We start from the raw sequence: 21,896 nt of genomic DNA on the forward strand, positions 1-21,896 counted from the left end.
AATAGAACAGGCCACCAGTTACACCAGCCAACACACAAAGTCCAGTGAAGATAATCTATACTCCCTAGGATAGCAAACTGTTAATGGCACAGACAAATAAGTGGAATAAATATAAAATATAATAAAAAATAACCAAGAACTCCACAGTGTTTCCCACATAGCCAGAATAATACAATTTAGTCTTATACTTGTACACACAAAGACTTAAACAAGGATTTTAAATTAATTATGTAAACAAACCAGAAATGCCCCTGGCTTAGGTGGCCAACACCACCAATAAATTATTGCAGAACAAATATTTTTACAATTTATCTCAATGCCAAGTGTTAAATATTCTCAGATTTTACTTTACATTTGATGATATGTGAAAGAGTTGTACAGCATAGGACTTTGTAAAGATCACCAAATGATTTACAAGAATTAATGAAATCATATTATCTAATAATAATGATACTGGTTTCAAAACAGTTAAGCATATATATGGATACACAAGTACACTCACACATATACCCCTGAAAGCTCAGTTACCATGCCATGTATTTCTATTAATCATTTAAAATAATATTTTTCTAGTAATTTGTGTCTACAAGTTCTTCTTCATAGGTGCAAGTTTTGCTGATCCACTGCTTTGTATGCCATAATAGTTTGTTGTTTAAGAATGACTTCTATCTGGTCAGTTTATATCAAATGTGAAGAATTCTATCTCTATATCGCACATATTCAATCAAAGTTGAATTTTTTTCTGAGGATACTTGTAACATCAAATTGTATACTTTTATTATCATGTTTGATTATATGGGATTTATGGGGTTCCCATAAGCTTAGAATTAGGAGATATTCTCTCTCTCTTTCTCTCTTCTCACTTATAAGCCTATCTCTAATGTTCTGAAATTTCATAGGAATTTTTCTTTCTTAGTGTGCTGTGAACTTGAAAATTTTTTACAATATTCAGATATTCAGATGCATGACATTCAGGCTCAGGAATTTACTTCTTTTTTTGGTTAATAATGTCTTCTCTGATTTCCCTTGTCTTTCTCTCTCTCCCTCTCATTTTCTCTCTTTCAACAATTTTCATTCAGCAATTGCTTCAACTGGTAACTGGGTGAAATTAGTTTGAGTTAGGAGTGGGCAGAAGTTGATTACTGACAATATTTCCCTTATATATCTCTAATGTAATGATAATAAACATTTGTGGAACAGAATGGGTCTGGGATCTGGAGATAAAGTCACTCTTTACAGCTGTGTGCCTAATTTGCCATGTTATGGAATTTCCTAGCATAAAAGCACTTAAAGGACCTTGCTAGGTTAAGAGGTTGGCCCTGCAAAGTCCAAATTAGTGTAGATGGCAGGGAGAAACACATGCAGTATGTGATCTGAGAATCAGGTAATGGAAATAAATAGAGGAGTAGTGGGGAAGGTATTATTAAAAAAATCAATTGTTAAAACAATTGCTAAATGTTTTATAGGGTGGCTGTTTTAATATTATTGCTTCCAAATAGCATATTTCATTGTTTACCCTATTTCCCCCATGTTTCCTCACTTTGGAATGCTTAGTATATTTACTGTACTTCTTTTATGCTAACGATTATATTCAGTGCTTTGAATTTAAAGGCATTTCACCTGAAAAAAAGTAAAATAGTATATTATTTGTTTTAACTAAAATGTTTTTAAGCACAAGTTTATTCTGTTTCTAGACTTTAGAACTTTAGAACATACTGTAAAATAACTGCATGATACACTATCAATTAAATGCCATATAATTGGTTTCTTCTTTTATATTATAGTAAAAACATGTGATAAAAATTCTTGTTGAGAAAACTTTCCATGTGTTTCTAAATAGTTCCTTAGAATAACTTTCTAGAAATAGAATAGCAAGATCAAAAGACATGAATATATTAATGACTTTTCAGATATATGGGGGAAAAATGGCCCCCAGAAATACAATATCAATGCATTTCTCACACTCAGTGAAATTTATACAAAAACTTTTAAAATAGTGGCTGTTATTTTATAAATGAAAATTGAAATTTATTAAAAGCATAAATGTTAAAGAAACTATATCTTTATATAGCTGGGAGCTAACTTAATAATTTAATCTGATCAATGAATTTTGTTGATGTGGTGATTGGGTTCAAAACCAGTTAATTGAAATGAGTAATTATACGTTACTGAGGAAACAGAAACATATCTGAAATCTAGGTTTTCTGATAAAATCTAAGTTCCAGTATTTCCTTGATACACATATTTTATAGCATTTCAAATGCCAAGTTATATCTTGTAGATATCTCAGAATGAGAAATGAAGTAAGTGATATTCCTAGACCACTGCCAGGTGAAACTGTAATTTCACAGCTAAAACTGATTTCTTATATCTATCCTAGCTGACAATTTGAATGAACATCTTTATTAGTATGAGAAAACAATGGAGTTATTTTTCCAAAGTGACTAATAGTTGGGATTAGGCTGCACTTGAAAGGCTAATAAACCCTGTGAGATAACTTTTATATCTCTATTTAATGGACCGCTTCAGTTAACAAGATGTTTGAATATGTGCAATATGCATAAGATAAAAAGTAATATAACTTTTTTTAAGTAACGGTTTATTGTAGACACGATAATAAGATGATGAAAGTCCAAAACTAGCTTTGTATAGACCTCATTTTTATCTATCTTGACTTGTAATCCTTGCCATACACATATTCAATGTGTATGCATTACTTTAAAAATAGTTTGATATTGTTTTCAGTTAAAAATTAATCCAGGGCTTCCCTGGTGTGCAGTGGTTGACAGTCCGCCTGCCGATGCAGGGGACATGGGTTCGTGCCCCGGTCCGGGAAGATCCCACATGCCACGGAGCGGCTAGGCCCGTGAACCATGGCCGCTGGGCCTGCGCGTCCAGAGCCTATGCTCCGCAACGGAAGAGGCCACAACAGTGAGAGGTCTGCGTACCACAAAAAAAAAAAAAAAAAAAAAAATTAATCCAGCTTCTCTATATAAAATCATGTCTTCTGTAAATAGAGACAATTTTACTTCTTCCTTTGCAATTCTGATACCTGTCTTCTTCTTCTCCATTTTCTATCACTCAAAGTAGCAATACCCTCAAGCTCATAAACACATGCACACGTGTGTGCACACACATACAAATGAGGAATTGTTCCCTTTTCTATTTTACAAATGTTGAATCATTCCATACAGAGCTTAGTTTTTCTCAATAAACAATGTAACATGAAAATTCTTACCATTTACTAGACAAAGATTTGTCTCATTATTTTCAATAGGTTTAATTGATCTTTTTCTAAATCTTGTATATATCATCCTTGAATTATGGTAATGGTATATTTTACTTTTTCATATAGACCTCCAGAACTAAAATTTCTTGGCTTTTGTATATGTGAACTTTTAATTTTAAATTACATTCAAATTTCCTTACAAGTATAGATGTTGAAAGCACCTTTAAATGTGTGTGCTGCAGTGCTTAGTTTGTGAGTTTTCTAGTCAACTCTCCTTGGTCCACTTTTCTTTACATATTATCTTTCCCTAAAAATTGGTATAAATAATTTCTATACATTGTAGAAGAATTCTTTATCTTTAATACATGTTTTAAAAAGCTTCCCAATCATTTTGATTTGCATTTGTTTTTTTGAATTTCTGCATAATGTTTAAAAATATGTATAAATTCAATTATGTCTATATTTTACTTTATCTTCTGAATTTTTTAATTGTTCTTAGAGTGCCATTCTAAGTTCCTGTGTATATTTCTGAGTTTGATATGTAACAGAAAATTGTTTTAAAATTCAATGAGAAAACTATATTTCTTTAAAAAAAATTGTGGGTGTGATAATTAGCTATACATCTGGACAAACAAAATTTGACTTTTTCCTCACATTATATAAAAATACATTATTCAGATCAATAATATATTTCATTATAAGGAAAAATAGATTTTGGAAAAAATATTAAAAGATGTGTGTAATATATACTGCATTTAATACCACAGCTTACTTTTTACACTTTTAAGTTTTTATATTTGTTTTTATATTTGTCAGAAGAAAAGTATAATTTGTTAATGCTAGCCAAAACTGTTAATAATTATTGTGGAGGAATAAATGAATGATGAATAAATAGATGAATATATGAGTGACTACAAATTTAATGTTTTAAATAAAGTTAAATATTTGAATGTTTATACAATTTACTCTCTGAATTACCTACCTATTTTAAAGTTTTTAAAATATATTGTATTCTTTATTTTAATAATATTTTTTCAATTCTATATTGATCATTTAATATCCACCAATACCACTTCTGTATTTTCACTTTCTTATTTTGTGATCTCTTTTTTTATCCTGATGTCATATTTTAAATATAAGCATTGTTTATATCTTTTATTTTGCCCTATTATCTTTTTCCTTGATCGTCCATTTTTTCTTTTTGTACTTTCGCACCTCTGTGATTATATTTATTGTCCACTGTAACTCAACTTTTTGAGGCTGGGGCTGTAATTTCTCACAGGTAACTCCATTTCTACACACAGACTAACCTCAGAAATGATGCTAAGACAATAGGCAGATATTTTCGAGTTTTCTTTCCTGGGTGTGATAGGTGCCTTCTGGTCCATCCCAAATATTTCACCTCAGCTCCAGTCCTGTTATCTAAACTGCAGTTTCCATGATGGTGTTTTCACTACAGTCATCCAAGAGTGTATCTCATCGTTATCCCCATCAGATAAATCATGACAACTGATAATCACTCTGTGGTGTATAGCTATTAATTTTTGATATCCAGAAAATTTTATTGAATTAGAACTTTCAAAAGTATACTTATTGATTATATTTAGCATTTCTGTATACACATTTGGAGACAGAGGTGGGACTTCTTACATTTGTTTAGTCATCTTGTTCACAAAGTTTTTATTAATAATCTGCAGATAGATACAACATATTGCTATATATACCTAGTGCATAAGTCATACGTCAGCTATGAAATTGTTGTTATGCTTTATTTCAATCCAAAGAAGTTATTTATATGATAGATAACTAGAAAATATTTTTGGTTGTTTTAACTTACTTATTTACAAATTCAAAGTTTTCTATGTAGAATTCCTTAAAAAAACACAAGTGACAGAAAGGAAATTAATTTGTTCTTTTTTGTGCGCTCGATTCTTTGAAAAACATATGGATATGGAATGGAGAATAAGTTATATCCTAATTTTTTTGAAATAGTTAATGTAAAAGTTTTGAGAATGTAAAAGTGGGACAAACTATAGTTATCTAGATAGAAGACAGAGACATATTATATTCTAAATATATACATTCTGAAGTTTATTAAGCATTTAAGGTAAGGTAAACATATATTACATTGTGACTATATTTTATGGGATTTATAGCTAATGAAACAATGTCATTCTGCTTCTAACTTTTTTTATCTGCTAGTTCCTGAGTTTTTTTTTAATAATTATTTTTGCAGACAAAAAGTTAAGTAAGATTGAAACTTCATTTCAGGTTTTCCTATTACAATACATATTTTCTTCCAAAGGAGTTTTCTTGCCAGTATATTGCATTTCCCAGACTCTACTGGTATGTCAAAACAGTTTGGAGGGACTTCTGGGGAAGATGGCGGAAGAGTAAGACATGGAGATCACCTTCCTCCCCACAGATACACCAGAAATACAGCTACACGTGGAACAACTCCTACAGAACACCTACTGAACACTGGCAGAAGACCTCAGACCTCCCAAAAGGCAAGAAACTCCCCACGTACCTGGGTAGGGCAAAGTGGAGAGATTCCCGCACAGAGGATCGGTGCCAACTGGCACTCACCAGCCCGAGAGGCTTGTCTGCTCACCCGCCGGGGCGGGCGGCGCTGGGAGCTGAGGCTCGGGCTTCACTCGGAGCGCAGGGAGAGGACTGGGGCTGACGGCATGAACACAGCCTGAAGGGGCTAATGCACCACAGCTAGCCGGGAGGGAGTCTGAGAAAAAGTCTGGAGCTGCCGAAGAGGCAAGAGACTTTTTCTTCCCTCTTTGTTTCCTGGAGTGAGAGGAGAGGGGATTAAGAGCGCTGCTTAAAGGAGGTCCAGAGATGGGCGCGAGCCGCGGCTGAAAGCGCGGACCCCAGAGACAGGCGTGGGACGCAGGGGCTGCTGCCACCACCAAGAGGCCTGTGTGCGAGCGCAGGTCATTGTCCACGCCCCCCTTCCGGGGAGCCCATGCAGCCCATCACTGCCGGCGTCCCGGGGTCCAGGGACGGCTTCCCTGGGAGAATGCATGGTGCGCCTCGGGCTGGTACAACGTCACGCCGGCCTCTGCCGCAGCAGACTCGCCCCACACTCCGTGCCCCTCCCTCCCTCCCGGCCTGAGTGAGCCAGAGTCCCCGAAGCAGCTGCTCCTTTAACCCTGTCCTGTCTGAGCGAAGAACAGATGCCCTCCAGCGACCTACACAGAGAGGCGGGGCCAAATCCAAAGCTGAGCCCCGGGAGCTGTGAGAACAAAGAAGAGAAAGGGAAATCTCTCCCAGCAGCATCAGAGGCAGCGGATTAAAGCTCCACAATCAACTTGATGTACCCTGCATCTGTGGAATACATCAATAGACAACAAATCATCCCAAATTGAGGAGCCAGGAGTTAGTGCTGTGCCTCTGAGGTGGGAGAGCCAACTTCAGGACACTGGTCCACAAGAGCCCTCCCAGCTCCACATAATATCAAACGGCGAAAATCTTCCAGAGATCTCCATCTCAACACCAGCACCCAGCTTCACTCAACGACCAGCAAACTACAGTGCTGGACACCCTAAGCCAAACAACTAGCAAGACAGGAACACAACGCCACCCATTAGCAGAAAGGCTGCCTAAAATCATAAAAAGTCCACAGACACCCCAAAACACGCCACCAGACGTGGACCTGCCCACCAGAAAGACAAGATCCAGCCTCATCCACCAGAACACAGGCACTAGTCCCCTCCACCAGGAAGACTACACAACCCACTGAACCAACCTTAGCCACTGGGGACAGACACCAAAAACAACAGGAACTACTAATCTGCAGCCTGCAAAAAGGAGACCACAAACACAGCAAGATAAGCAAAATGAGAAGACAGAAAACCACACAGCAGGAGAAGGAGCAAGATAAAAACCCACCAGACCTAACAAATGAAGAGGAAATAGGCAACCTACATGAAAAAGAATTCAGAATGTTAGTACAGATGATCCAAAATTTTGGAAATAGAATAGACAAAATGCAAGAAACAGTTAACAAGTACCTAGAAGAACTAAAGATGAATCAAGCAATGATTAAAAACACAATAAATGAAATGAAAAATACTCTAGATGGGATCAATAGCAGAATAACTGAGGCAGAAGAACGGATAACTGATGTGGAAGATAAAATAGTAGAAATAACTACTGCAGAGCAGAAGAAAGAAAAAAGAATGAAAAGAACTGAGGACAGTCTCAGAGACCTCTGGGACAACATTAAACGCACCAACATTCAAATTATAGGGGTTCCAGAAGAAGAAGAGAAAAAGAAAGGAACTGAGAAAATATTTGAAGAGATTATAGTTGAAAACGTCCCTAATATGGGAAAGGAAATAGTCAGTCAAGTCCAGGAGGCACGGTGAGTCCCATACAGGATAAATCCAAGGAGAAATACGCCAAGACACATATTAATCAAACTGTCAAAAATTAAACACAAAGAAAACATATTAAAAGCAGCAAGGGAAAAACAACAACTAACACACAAGGGAATCCCCATATGGTTAACAGCTGATCTTTCAGCAGAAACTCTGCAAGCCAGAAGGGACTGGCAGGGCATATTTAAAGTGATGAAGGAGAAAAACCTGCAACCAAGATTACTTTACCCAGCAAGGATCTCATTCAGATTTGATGGAGAAATTAAAACGTTTACAGACAAGCAAAAGCTAAGAGCGTTCAGCACCACCAAACCAGCTTTACAAAAAATGCTAAAGGAACTTCTCTAGGCAAGAAACACAACAGAAGGAAAAGATCTACAATAACAAACCCAAAAAAATTAAGAAAATGGGACTAGGAACATACATATTGATAATTGCCTTAAATGTAAATGGACTAAATGCTCCCACCAAAAGACACAGATTGGCTGAATAGATACAAAAACAAGACCCATATATACGCTGTCTACAGAGACCCACTTCAGACCTAGAGACACATACAGACTGAAAGTAAGGGGATGGAAAAAGATATTCCATGCAAATGGAAACCAAAAGAAAGCTGGAGTAGCAATTCTCATATCAGAGAAAACAGACTTTAAAGACTATTAGAAGAGACAAAGAAGGACACTACATAATGATCAAGGGATCGATCCAAGAAGAAGATATAACAATTGTAAATATTTATGCACCCAACATAGGAGCACCTCAATACATAAGGCAAATACTAACAGCCATAAAAGGGGAAATCGACAGTAACACATTCATAGTAGGGGACTTTAACACCCCACTTTCACCAATGGACAGATCATCCAAAATGAAAATAAATAAGGAAACACAAGCTTTAAATGATACATTAAACAAAATGGACTTAATTGATATTTATAGGACGTTCCATCCAAAAACAACAGAATACACATTTTTCTCAAGTGCTCATGGAACATTCTCCAGGATAGATCGTATCTTGAGTCACAAATCAAGCCTTGGTAAATTTAAGAAAATTGAAATTGTATCAAGTATCTTTTCTTACGACAATGCTATGAGACTAGATATCAATTACAGGAAAAGATCTGTAAAAAATACAAACACGTGGAGGCTAAACAATACACTACTTAATAACGAAGTGATCACTGAAGAAATCAAAGAGGAAATTAAAAAATACCTAGAAACAAATGACAATGGAGAAACGACGACCCAAAACCTATGGGATGCAGCAAAAGCAGTTCTAAGAGGGAAGTTTATAGCAATACAATCCCACCTTAAGAAACAGGAAACATCTCGAATAAACAACCTAACCTTGCACCTAAAGCAATTAGAGAAAGAAGAACAAAAACACCCCAAAGTTAGTAGAAGGAAAGAAACCATAAAAATCAGATCAGAAATAAATGAAAAAGAAACGAAGGAAATGAACGATAGCAAAGATCAATAAAAGTAAAAGCTGCTTCTTTGAGAAGATAAACAAAATTGATAAACCATTAGCCAGACTCATCAAGAAAAAAAGGGAGAAGACTCAAATCAATAGAATTAGAAATGAAAAAGGAGAAATAACAACTGACACTGCAGAAATACAAAAGATCATGAGAGATTCCTACAAGCAACTCTATGCCAATAAAATGGACAACCTGGAAGAAATGGGCAAATTCTTAGAAATGCACAACCTGCTACGACTGAATCAGAAAGAAATAGAAAATATGAACAGACCAATTACAAGCACTGAAATTGAAACTGTGATAAAAAATCTTCCAACAAACAAAAGCCCAGGACCAGATGGCTTCACAGGCGAATTCTATCAAACATTTAGAGAAGAGCTAACACCTATCCTTCTCAAACTCTTCCAAAATATAGCAGAGGGGGGAACACTCCCAAACTCATTCTACGAGGCCACCATCACCTTGATACCAAAACCAGACAAGGATGTCACAAAGAAAGAAAACTACAGGCCAATATCGCTGATGAACATAGACGCAAAAATCCTCAACAAAATACTAGCAAACAGAATCCAACAGCACATTAAAAGGATCATACACCATGATCAAGTGGGGTTTATTCCAGGAATGCAAGGATTCTTCAATATACCCAAATCCATCAATGTGATACACCATATTAACAAATTGAAGGAGAAAAACCATATGATCATCTCAACAGATGCAGAGAAAGCTTTCGACAAAATTCAACACCCATTTATGATAAAAACCCTGCAGAAAGTAGGCATAGAGGGAACTTTCCTCAACATAATAAAGGCCATATATGACAAACCCACAGTCAACATCATCCTCAATGGTGAAAAACTGAAACCATTTCCACTGAGATCAGGAACAAGACAAGGCTGCCCACTCTCACCACTCTTATTCAACTTAGTTTTGGAAGTTTTAGCCACAGCAATCAGAGAAGAAAAGGAAATAAAAGGAATCCAAATTGGAAAAGAAGAAGTAAAGCTGTCACTGTTTGCAGATGACATGATACTATACATAGAGAATCCTAAAGATGCTACCAGAAAACTACTAGAGTTAATCAATAAATTTGGTAAAGTAGCAGGATACAAAATTAATGCACAGAAATCTCTGGCATTCCTATACACTAATGATGAAAAATCTGAAAGTGAAATCAAGAAAACACTCCCATTTACCATTGCAACAAAAAGAATAAAGTATCTAGGAATAAACCTACCTAAGGAGACAAAAGACCTGTATGCAGAAAATTATAAGACACTGATGAAAGAAATTAAAGATGATACAAATAGATGGAGAGCTATACCATGTTCTTGGATTGGAAGAATCAACATTGTGAAAATGACTCTATTACCCAAAGCATTCTACAGATTCAATGCAATCCCTATCAAACTACCACTGGCACTTTTCACAGAAGAAGAACAAAAAATTTCACAATTTGTATGGAAACACAAAAGACCCCGAATAGCCAAAGCAATCTTGAGAACGAAAAATGGAGCTGGAGGAATCAGGCTCCCTGACTTCAAACTATACTGCAAAGCTACAGTAATCCAGACAGTCTGGTACTGGCACAAAAACAGAAAAATAGATCAATGGAACAGGATAGAAAGCCCAGAGATAAACCCATGTACATATGGTCACCTTATCTTTGATAAAGGAGGCAGGAATGTACAGTGGAGAAAGGACAGTCTCTTCAATAAGTGGTGCTGGGAAAACTGGACAGGGACATGTAAAAGTATGAGATTAGATCACTCCCTAACACCATACACAAAAATAAGCTCAAAACGGGCTTCCCTGGTGGCGCAGTGGTTGAGAGTCCGCCTGCCGATGCAGGGGACATGGGTTCGTGCCCCGGTCCAGGAAGATCCCACATGCCGTGGAGCGGCTGGGCCAGTGAGCCATGGCCGCTGAGCCTGTGCGTCCGGAGCCTGTGCTCCGCAACGGGAGAGGCCACAATAGTGAGAGGCCCACGTACCAGATAAAAAAAAAAAAAAAAGCTCAAAATGGATTAAAGACCTAAACGTAAGGCCAGACACTATCAAACTCTTAGAAGAAAACATAGGCAGAACACTCTATGACATAAATCACAGCAAGATCCTTTTTGACCCACCTCCTAGAGAAATGGAAATAAAGACAAAAATAAACACATGGGACCTAATGAAACTTTAAAGCTTTTGCACAGCAAAGGAAACCATAAACAAGACCAAAAGACAACCCTCAGAATGGGAGAAAATATTTGCAAATGAAGCAACTGACTGACAAAGGATCTCCAAAATTTATAAGCAGCTCATGCAGCTCAATAACAAAAAAACAAACAACCCAATCCAAAAATGGGCAGAAGACCTAAATAGACATTTCTCCACAGAAGATATACAGACTGCCAAGAAACACATGAAAGGTTGCTCAACATCTTTAATCATTAGAGAAATGCAAATCAAAAGTACAATGAGATATCATCTCACACCAGTCAGAATGGCCATCATCAAAAAATCTAGAAACAATAAATGCTGGAGAGGGTGTGGAAAAAAGGGAACACTCTTGCACTGCTGGTGGGAATGTGAATTGGTACAGCCACTATGGAGAACAGTATGGAGGTTCCTTAAAAAACTACAAATAGAACTACCATATGACCCAGCAATCCCACTACTGGGCATATACCCTGAGAAAACCATAATTCAAAAAGAGTCATGTACCAAAATGTTCATAGCAGCCCTATTTACAATAGCCCGTAGATGGAAACAACCTAAGTGTCCATCATCGGATGAATGGATAAAGAAGATGTGGCACATATATACAATGGAATATTACTCAGCCATAAAAAGAAATGAAATTGAGCTATTTGTAATGAGGTGGATGGACCTAGAGTTTGTCATACAGAGTGAAGTAAGTCAGAAAGAGAAAGACAAATACTGTATGCTGACACATATATATGGAATTTAAGAAAAAAGTATCATGAAGAACATAGGGGTAAGACAGGAATAAAGACACAGACCTACTAGAGAATGGACTTGAGGATATGGGGAGAGGGAAGGGTAAGCTGTGACAAAGCGAAAGAGAGGCATGGACATATATACACTACCAAACGTAAGGTAGCTAGCTAGTGGGAAGCAACCGCATAGCACAGGGAGATCAGCTCAGTGCTTTGTGACTGCCTGGAGGGGTGGGATAGGGAGGGTGGGAGGGAGACACAAGAGGGAGGGGATATGGGAACACATGTATATGTATAACTGATTCATTTTGTTATAAAGCAGAAACTAACACACCATTGTTAAGCAATTATACTCCAATAAAGATGTAAAAAAAAAAAAACCAGTTTGAACTCAGAATTGGGTCATAATCCTAGAGGCACTCCAAAGTCTGACGATCCAGGATTGAACAAAAACACCTAGGGTTCTTTTGCTCAGAAGAAAATGGGTCCTCTGGGTCAACATTAGCCAGGCACACCAACCATGTCACTTTATCACAATAAGATCATTAAAATATTTAATCTGGTCTTTTTCTGAGCTCATGTATCTCATGTATACTTTTCTTCCCCAAAATTTAAGTCACAGAGGAATGATAACTACCACTGTTTAAAATAAAAAGATCTGAAAAAGATAAAGTTAGGTTATTTTTTATAGGGAGATGCAAATTTTAGAAATAAGCATGGAGTTAGTACTTACCATAATCCACAGGAATATGTTTTAGATTTAGCTAGCAAAAATAGAAAGCATAACATCACTGAATTCAGAGGAGATATTAGAAGAAATGGGTAGGATAAGGAGAATATGCACAGTATTTACATAGCTCCAGTGGATGAATGAGGTGAACTATGAGTTGGAATCCATCTAAATGGCACAAAGTGTCCAAATGAGACCAAACTGTGCAGGCACCACTCCTGGACGTCCAAGTCCAAGGTACCTCTCTGACATCAACAAAATATAATTTTAAAAAAGAACATACGAATGAAGCAAGTGGAGGCGATCTTGCTGGGGAAATGTCCGTAGAGGAATTCAGGAGATATCTGAATAGTGCTCAAAGAATAAGATCACAAAGTGAAGATATATAATAATAGAAGGTAAAGCCACCTGGGTTACTGTAGCTGTTCTAGCTGGGGGGATAGGAGGTAATCCAGACTGGGGAGACAGACGGTAGATCTCATTCCATTAATGTGGAGGGTTTTGGTAATAAGCCTAGTTTAACAAATTTGGGGATCTTTCTGCCTTAATTTCCATCTTGCTGCTTCCAAGAAAGACTGACTCTACTCAAAGGGGCTAGGATAAATAGAAGTGGAATCAAATATATATCTATATATACACCTATATGTGGATATAAGTGTAGATATATATATATATATATATATATATATGTGTATCTCCCCTTAATTTACATTTTTATACTTATATAAATAAATATATATTAATATATGTAAATTGTAATTATTTGAAGAATTTAGACAAGTATCATAATGAGTACAGGAAAATGGGGCTATGACAGAAGAAAAAGTATTACTGCATGTTTCTTTTCCCCAAATAAAATTTAAATTTACTAAGAATTGGAACTACCTTATCATATAAATATTTTGTGCCTTCATATTACTTACTGTAGAATTCAAGTTAAAATAAATGTTCAATGAATATTTGATTAATATTTTCTTAAAACTTGCTAGATGTTTTTTTACAGGAGATTTCCTGTATTTCAGCAAGTAATCTTTTGACTTCAGTCACATAAAAGATGGATGGTTTTCGTAGAAGAGTTTATTTTCCCTTGCTGTCTCAACGACTGAAAATATATTTCTTATAAATTTACATGTTTTACTACATTAAGTAAAGTCAAATAGAACAAAGACCAAGAAATATCAACACATCTGAGGTTTCTCCATATTTGTTTCATTAATTTATTAATTGCCAAATACTGGTTGAATTCTAACTCAGGATTGACCTTCTGAGTTATAGATAAAAGTGAATACCAGTCCTGATAGTTCCTGGTTTCTTGTTATCATACTCCAGTTTATAAAATCTGTACCTTATTATCATAGGTTCTTGCTTGTAGGTTCAATATTTCCAATGCCAAATTTTTCTAAATCTTTAAGAAACTTCTAGTTAAGTGATTCTGCAAGATTATGCTGTTCTGTGAGTTCCTCCAGAGAATTAGACATTCTGTTTATAGGATTTTATCTTATCTACCAAGGTGTTCCTATAAAACTTGAGTTAGGCTATCTCATTAATTTAGCAGTTTACAGGCTGATTTGTAGAAAGTAAGAGGCCAACAAATTTTTTTCTCTTTTTAAAAATAATCCCAGCATGTGTTCTCCATTGTAAAATTATATTACATAATATATTACTTTAGCTCATGAAGATCGAGTCAATCCTTCAAAGAGATGCATTGAACAAAGTCACACATGTCAAAAAGGACCATTTCTATAAGCTAAGATGTAAGAAAAATTTTTTTCACTTCTACTATCTCAAAGATTACAAAATTGACTGTACTTACAGTATCTAAAATTTTTGATGGTTGGGAAAACTATTATGTACAAAGACACAAGATTGAAAATTATTTTTAAATATCTCAATGAAATGTCTTAAAAATATGTATAAAAGCATGTGCAGAAAGGCTCCAACTTTTTCACCTGTGGAAATGGTCCAAATATAAAAGTACTTGGCCAAATCGATCAAAAAATTTTTTGACAAATTATTTAGTAGACTCTGCATTTGTGATTTTAATTTGTTTCACTATCAAAGAAATCTGAAGCTATTACACAGACAGTAACGATAATAGGCTTTTTGGTCTCGCAGTGAAGTTTCTCTGAATCTCTTGTTCTCTGTATGTAAAGTGGCACTTAGTCTCTCAGCTTAATGAGTTTAACAAAACTTAGTGGAAAATCTTCAAACCTAATGAAGCACTTTAAATGTAAAGCATAGAAAACTAAAGGTTGGACCACAGCTATAGACTCCCTTGCCACACACATCAAAAAGAAAAAAAAAAAAAAAAGAGGAGGCAGGTTAAAGCATAAATTTATCACAATGAACATTTAGAAGAAAATTGAAGTTCACTTGAAGAAATATGTAGTGTTTTCCACCTTTCATTGAGAGAAAACTATTCTGTAATATAATTTGAATTATACGTACACAGATAAATGTATATGCATTTATGCTGTATTTCACAAATCCTGCATACATTTTAAAGCTCTGCTGCACAAGGCTTCACTGAATAAATTACTGTTTTGTCTTGTGCTATGACCAAAAACAGGGCTGAAGTTTAAGATGCTCGTGCGTGGCAGGATGTTATGGATTCTGGAAGATTGAAGGCAAGGCTAAGCTAAAAGCAACTGACGTTATCACAGAGTTTAAAATCCAATTGCAAGGACTTTTCTGAAGTTCAGATTGTTATACAATCTCTCTTTGTGAACACCTGTTAGACTTAATTTACAAAGAGATTTAATGCCACATTAAAATAAATATAGTGAACAGTGACAATGAAAAGTAAATTAAGATAAAATGTATATGAAAGTAATTTGACTTATATAAAACACTAATAAATCAGCTTAAGGTCAGTAAAAAATGATGATGCATTCTGAATTACAGATTTTTAAAAAGGAATACTAATTCTAAACCCAAGGAACCGGATCAACAAAGTGTCTTAAAGTTAAATATATTGTTTTAATATAAGACAAACGTTTTAATTAGTGACATGGTGCTAAATTTTAATGTTAATTACTCAGTATGGTTCTGAAGATAAGCAGTTGAGCCCCAGGTTTGCACAGTTTGGTCCTGGTAAACAACTTAACCTCTGAAACCTTAGTAACCTCACTGGAAAATGAGGGCTATTGTAAATTTTCCCATCTACATTGTTGCTTGGGGCACCCTGTGAAAAAATAGACATATTTTAAAACTGGAAAATCATGCATAATTTAGTGGCTATTCTTTTATTATTTTTCTCCAGTTCTGTATTGTAACAAAATGTATGTGATGTTTTTCAAGATACTGTGGAGCAATTATAAACATGTTTTATGTACTGGCTTTGTGAACATATTATCTCTTTATGAACAGAAACAGACTGAAATATTACTGCATTGTCTTTTAATATATTACTGTGAGCATGACTGCCCTTAAATCAGGCTGTCAGCGAGTGTGATCAAACTTTGTCTGAGTATTTCTATTTTTGCCATGGATACTCAGCAAATGAAAAGTCAAATTATGGTCACTGATGTTTAGAAAACACTTTTAAAAACATTGGGATTGATTGGAGTATTGTTCAACAAATAACTTCTCACCTTCTCCACCTTTTCGGAGAAAAGTATATTTTCATGCCCAAGAGACTCTGGGCTTGGCCACGTGACTTGCTTTGGATAACAGAATGAGAGAGAACATTATGTAAGCAAAGCATCAAAGTGCACTCAAGGGATCTGGCTACTGTTTGGGTTCTGGCCATCAGTTATGAGACAAACATCCTCCTGGTGCTTGCTGCTACTTCAGCCTGGGACTCAGATCCATACACAGAATTTAACAAAAACCTGGGCAAGCTCAGGTGACTCAATAGCCTGAAGCAGCCTATATCAGCCAAAGTGCAGCAGTAGACACAGGACCAAGAAGTACATCTTCTTGCTATTTTAAGACATTGATATTTTAAGACACTGAGTTTCAAATAATTGTTGCTAATATCACTGCAGCCTTAGCTGATTAATACAAATAACTAGTCCAAATGTCCTAAATAAATAAGTGGATTAAACTCTAGCATATAGAAGACTAAGGCTGTATGTTGGAAGATAATTCTTCATGGCCCTAATATTTTTGTACATCGTGTGAGGAGAGGCCTCCATAGCTTTTATTCCAAACTAGATTTCCAGATACGTTTATATAGCACACAGCCGTGGAAGATAGCTAGACTAACTTGTTAGCTTGCAAGAACAAAATCTTAGATCCTTCTTAGTCTTGACAACATGACCAAGATCCAACAGTTAGAGAAAAAGGTCTGTTTTACACACTAGAGCTTATAAATCTTATAAACCTACAAATTGCAGGAAAAAAAAGCATAATCGTCATAGGTCTATGCAACTAATCAAGGTATCAATAATAACTAAAAGACAAATACAAGAAATTAAATCTGAACCGTAAGTGGGGATTATATTATATATATAATGTAATATACATATGTAATGTAATGTTATATATAATTGAATTGTAATATCTAATTATATAATAACGTAATATATAATGTAAAAGAGTGCCTTCCATATATACACCCTTCCAATATATATAATCATATATATACTATATGATTTTATATATATATATATTAAAAGAGCTCCTTCCAGTAGCAGTTTGGAACTAACTCTGATAATTTTCTTTTCAAGTACTTATTGTTTAAGGAGAATCCCAAAGTACACTTGCTTAATCACCTAACATTACATATTAGTAAATTATACAATAGTAAGGATTTACTGCAGTTTCAAACTCAGATACAATGAATTTGCCAATTTGTATATATTTACTGAGATTTGGAAATGAGAAAGAGAATATTTAAATATAGAAGACCAGTTCAAATAGCAATTTACAAATTATGTAGTACAGTGTATTTTATATATATATATATATATAACAGCCTCCAAGGTTTCAAATAAGTAATATTCTCAAAGGAAACAAGTAAAAATATTGTGTCCGTGTATATTTACTAACAGAAGTTGTGGAGTTGTAGAGTTGGCATTCCCAGCTAAAGATTCCCTCTTGTATCTAATGTAATTCTATATTTTAAGCTTATATTTTTGGCCTGTGCTTTCTGTTGGAATTTAGCTCTTCTATACATGGACTGCCATATTTGACAAGAGATCTGTCAAAGCAGCTGCTCCATATTTTGTTTTACACACAACACCAGTGCTATTTCTCTGCATGATAGATGACTATTACAGCTAATGCCATCAAGCAAAATACATGGATGTTGAGTATATGTTCAAAGACCCATATTTTGGAAATAATAAGTATAATGGTGTTTTAGATGTATTGCTTATAAAAATAACTAAATACTCTCACTGATTATGGCTATACCAAGATAGATGTATTGATTTGACTATTTCATCATCACTATGTCTAAATCCCTGAGTCAATTCGCCAGTTACTAACCAGAATTTAGGCACACGTTTTGTTAAGAGAAATGTGCATATAAAATACTTTAGTACTTAAGATTAAGTATATCGTTTACTGCCTTAAATTTTTAAAAAATTCTTATCTCAAGAAGAAAGATATTACACAGAGCCTTTTCATTTTTCTTCCTTCATGTATTCATTCACTTATATATATATTAATAAATTTATTCATAAAAATTTATGTATTTGTTAGGTTCTATAAGTACTTTTCTTTAAACTTCCATCTAGATAGATAACGAAAACAGTTTCAATTGAGTTATATGTAATTAGTGTTTTCTTTTTTTTTTTTTGGTATGACAGACAAAGCATTAATCTCTTTAATATATATAAACCTCTTACAAATCAATGTTAAGAAGACAAGGCATTAGAAAAAAAAGAGCAAAGGATATGAAAAGGCAGTTCACATATAAAAATAAAACACATACGTGAAAAAAAATGCTCAACCACGTAAGTAAAGGAATGTCAATATAAACAAGGAAATGTCATTTTTAGCTATCAGATTTACAGATAGCAAAAAGTCTGAGGGACTTCCCTGGTGGCCCAGTGGCCAAGACTCTGTGCTCCCAATGCAGGAGGCCCGGGCTCAATCCCCGGCCAGGGAATTAGATCCCGCGTGTGGCAACAAAGATCCTGCGTGCTGCAACTAAGACCCTGCACCGCCAAATAAGTAAATAGATAAATAAATAAATAAAAAGTATGATAACAGTGTTTATAAATATGGGAAAAGAATCATCAGATTTGTGATAATAAACATTGATACAATATTTTAGGAGGGTAATTTGGCAATAACTACAGTAGATTTCAAAAATCATACCCTTTATTCTAGGAATTCTACTTCTCTCTATATATATTTTAAATAAATTTATTTGTTTTTATTTTTTTGGCTGTGTTGGGTCTTCGTTGCTGCACGTGGGCTTTCTCTAGTTGTGGAGAGCAGGGGCTACTCTTCGTTGCAGTGTGCGGGCTTCTCACTGCGGTGGCTTCTCTTGTTGTGGAGCATGGGCTCTAGGCGTGCGGGCTTCAGTAGTTGTGGCACACAGGCTCAGTAGTTGTGGCTCGCAGGCTCTAGAGTGCAGGCTCAGTAGTTGTGGTGCACGGGCTTTGTCGCTCCGCGGCATGTGGGATCTTCCCTGACCAGGGCTTGAACCCGTGTCCCCCGCATTGGCAGGCGGACTCTTAACCACTGCACCACGAGGGAAGACCCTCCACTTCTCTATTATATATGGATATACGATAGAATGTAAGTACGTACGTTCTTCCGCATGTTCGGAAAGATGAGTATTCAGGTAGGCTCTTTGCAGCATAATTTGTGTTAGCAAAGGAAATTGAACAGCACCAAGGTTAAATGTTCAATATATCATGGTATACGCGCACACTGGAGTAGTATGTCGCCATGAAAAATGATGCCAGAGGGCTATACATGCTATTATTTTAAGGAAAGAAAAAAGATAAGGTGCACAAGAGTGTGTAAAGTACAAAGATATAAAGGGTATAAAGGGTCTATACCACACATTTGCACAGACTTTCTGGAAGGAAAGCATTACCAGGTAACAGCACCCCCAGGAGAGGGAAGGTGGTCCGGGAGAACAACAAAACTTACTTTTCAGCAAACATTTCCCTTTTGTTCTGTTGGAAACTTTTTACTACACTAATTTCTTTTTATAATCTAGAAATTTTTAAACTAAACATAGTCCAGTGTGGTGTCCACCGCCTACAATGAATAAGCCCCTTAAAGGAAGAAACGTATTCTGACTCATCTGTGGGCCTGGGAGGCTCACCGTGCATACAGCTCCACGAGGACTAGACTCTGCAAAAGAATGACCCCTCCCAAGCCAAAGGTCCTCTCCTGACACGCACGCTTCCTCCAGGCCCAGGTCTCTGCACGTCCTGGGAATTCTAAGCCAGTGGCTGAAAGGTAAACCCTCATAACCCTATGTGTCCGCACCCACTGCACCACCACCCCAGCCATGAGGGAGGGGCTCTATCCCCGTCCCTGCCTGGCTGCCCTCCCACCTGCCCCACGTGGGCAAGAGGGGAGCAGGCTCCACAGTGAGCCTGAGCAGATCCAGAGGCCTAGCTCACTTTCCTCCACTTCCTGGCCGTGCGTACTTGGGGGTGGAAACATGTCTTGATTCGGCAAATACTTAATTCAGTATAATTCATTCCTCCAGACATGTGCTGGGCGCCCATGACATGCCGGGTTCTGTTCTAGGCACAGCAGTGAACTGTCCAGGAAATGCCTCTGTGCCCAGGAGCTTCCAGCCTAGTGCAGGAGTGAGAGTTCTGTCTCCTAAGTTTTAGGGCAGGGGGACATTAAATAAGAAAATGTGTGCAAAAGGCTTAGCTCCATGCCTTTTGCACAGTGAGCCCAAAGCAAAGCCAATGTGATCACTACCATCCTCCCCTTCCCATGGCAACGTCCCCTCCTCCACATGGCCCATGGCTCAGAGGCAGGAAGTCTATTATATATATATGAATATATAAATAGATACATGTATATATATACACACTATATATATATATAAAAGTCTGTCATACATCTATGACTGTATATATAAGACTATATATGTCTGTTTATATGACTGTATATATGTAACTGTATATATATGTCTGTCATATATATGATTCTATATATATGACTACATTTATGACTGTATATATGACTATATGTACATATCTATAAAGTCTGTCTTATTTATGTGTGTGTGTATATATATTCCTAGCACACCTAGGCTGGCATCTCATGGACATTATTAATATGAACAGAGCAGCTGCACATGACCTGGAGTGTTCCTCTCACTCGCAGGGGAAACATTACTTCTGGTGGGAGTTGGATGTAGCTTAAATGCTGAAAGTGATTGAAATATTAAAAACACCAAGATAATGTGTCAAAACTACGTGGCAGAGTTCCCGGCATCAAGTAAGCATCCTACAATTGGAAGGAAAGCCCTTTTCATTATTGCTCTAGTGCTTAAATTTACTATTATTTTTTCTTACATCATCTAACCATCGGATTCTCCCCTGCAGCCCCATATCCAGTTTCTGAAGAGAAATCTCTAGCGGATTCACTCCCAGCTGCACATAATACCTTCTTATCCTAACAGCCCTAATGCAGCTTCAAGAAGGAAAAGCTGTGAGAATTCCTCCTTCCAAAGGGCCCAGGGCAGGTTTTAGGCCAAGGAGCACAGGTTTTAGGGCAAAATCCCGACTTGGTAAGACACGCAGCTCTGCCTCCTACTGGCTGTGTGAGCCTGGAAACTGGCGGTCGTGTTCTGGGTCTGTTTTCGTCACTTGTGGCACACTGGCAAGGTAGTTAGGAAGCACTCGGTCGGAGCATACGCAAGGCAGCCCCTGCGCCACAAGCTTCAAGGCCACTCCTCTCTGCACCTCTGTTACTGACAGTGAACTTTGGGCGTCTGGCCTGGGCCTGACCTCGGCCCCAGACGTCTGAGTTTGGCGTGAGCCTCTGCACAAGACGAAGATAAGGATGAGGACTCGGGTTCCCACCGACTCCCCAGAGGAAGCAGTTCTGGGTGCAGTCTGGTTCGGGCCCCAGACGGGCGCCTATTCCGTCCTGTCCCAGCCCACCGGGAGGCAGTGCCATACATGAGTCTGTCACTGTCACCAGCAAAGCCCATTAACAAGTCCCAGGA

The sequence above is a fragment of the Mesoplodon bidens genome (assembly GCF_964165515.1).
Source record: "Mesoplodon bidens genome assembly, chromosome: 2".
Taxonomy (NCBI): Eukaryota; Metazoa; Chordata; class Mammalia; order Artiodactyla; family Ziphiidae; genus Mesoplodon; species Mesoplodon bidens.